This window comes from Lynx canadensis, chromosome X (genome assembly GCF_007474595.2).
Source record: "Lynx canadensis isolate LIC74 chromosome X, mLynCan4.pri.v2, whole genome shotgun sequence".
Lineage (NCBI taxonomy): Eukaryota > Metazoa > Chordata > Mammalia > Carnivora > Felidae > Lynx > Lynx canadensis.
The window spans coordinates 11,423,055-11,424,904 of record NC_044321.2 but is presented as its reverse complement, the minus strand read 5'-3'; positions in this window follow the sequence as shown (position 1 = coordinate 11,424,904).

The window sequence follows — 1,850 nt, the reverse complement described above, 5'->3', positions numbered from 1 at the left end:
GTTCTTCAAATCTTCTCCTGATGGAGTAGCGTACAATTTATCTGCTTGTGGCCCGTTCAGTTAATTCTGCAGAGACCTGGAGGGCAATTTGGCAGTATGTCTGTCAATTTTATCATTTTTTTTTTTTTTAGAGAGAGGGAGAAAGTGCATGCAAGTGGGATAGAGTGGCAGAGAGAGAGAGAGAGAGAGAATGAGAGGGAGGGAGGGAGAATCCCAAGCAGGCTCCACGCTCAGCACAGAGCCCGAGGCAGGGTTTAATCCCACGACCCTGGGATCGTGACCTGAGCCGAGATCAAGAGTCGGACACTCCACCGACCGAGCCACTCAGGCGCCACTCTCTCAGTTTTGAACGAACAGCCTCTTTCTTTCAAAACGCCATCTGTATTGAGATAATTGTAGATTTCACGCAGTCGTAGGCCATCATACAAGCAGCTCTCCTGTAGCGCTGCCCACTTTCCCCAGTGACAGCTTTCTGCAAGCCTGCAGTGCAATGGAGATGTGCACGGACACTGATACAAGTCACTGATCTTCAGAATTCTCCCGTTTGGCTTGTAGTCACTTCTGTGTGTGTGTCTTCGCTCCTGCAGCAACCATGGCATGTGCATGAGTGCACCCGCGAGCCAGCATTTCCACTCAGGAATCTCTCCTCCAGAAACCCTTGCACCCGTGCACAGAGCCACTTAAACAAAATTATGGACCGCGGTGGTAATATAGTAACAGAAGAGATGGTAACATTCTGCCTCCATCATGGGGGAACAGTAAGGTAGTTTTGAGCCATATGGCATGCTGCACCGTAATGGAGAGAGGGACAGCCATATGTGCTAAAATGAAAGATCTCCGAGACGGAAGAAGTGTCACGGGCAGAGAGCGATATGGTAATGCAATGACATTCGTGTGAAAAATTGTAAAGGGATAAATGCATATATGTACGTGTGCACAGAAATGCATTTTGAAATATGGAGGCCACGCCTCCAACTGTGAACGATGGCTGCCACGTGTTCCAGTCGAGGACCCATAAATCTGAAATAGTGAGGCTGCATCTTTGGCGTTAAAAAAAAAAAAAAAAATCCGCAGTCACTTCAGAGACAGACCATGCTCGACACTAACTCAGGGACTCCCCTAACTGCAAGCAAAGGTCCCCTTCCACCCAGAAAAGAGGCGCAGTGCGAGTCTAAGGATGGCCTCAGCCTGAACCAGCACCCGGGGGTGGGGGGAAACTGGGTTCCCCTGAGAAGACAAGTGTACCGCAACCCACTGTTCTGGAAAGGCAAACAGGCGAAAACTTCCCAGAGTAAAGCTTTTTATAATTAACAAAGTAGCAGGTTTCTTCCACATACCCGGGGCCACCTGGCAATCCATTTTCCAGCAGCAACTGTTAATTATTTATTTAGAAGTCAAAATATAATGTATGGAGGGAGGGTGAAGGGACATGTAGTGAAGTCCCTGTAGTCAGAGGGAAGAAAATAGAAGTTCTTTCCCAAGGAGCATTTTTGTAACATATAGACACATTTTCCCATAAGAAACTCCCAGAAAAATTGAAACCACATGTGCAGATGGCGTGTTGCTGTGCAAGCAATTCAGCGGGGCTGCAGCGAAACCAGCTTTCTCAGCTCTTGGGTTCTGGGGCTTTGTCAACAATGAGAAGCCCCCCCCCCCCCCAGAACAAGCAGATCCCAGCAGAGTGAACACAACAGTGCAGCCGGGAGTGGTTTCCTTCACCCCCACCCTGTTCCCTGTGCTCTCCAAAGTTACAAACTGGCTTTCCTTCCTGATAAACCCCAAGGCTTCCTCACTGATTGGTCTCAGTTGGGGAAAGGACGTGACATCAGCAACTTTGCAGACTTGGGCTG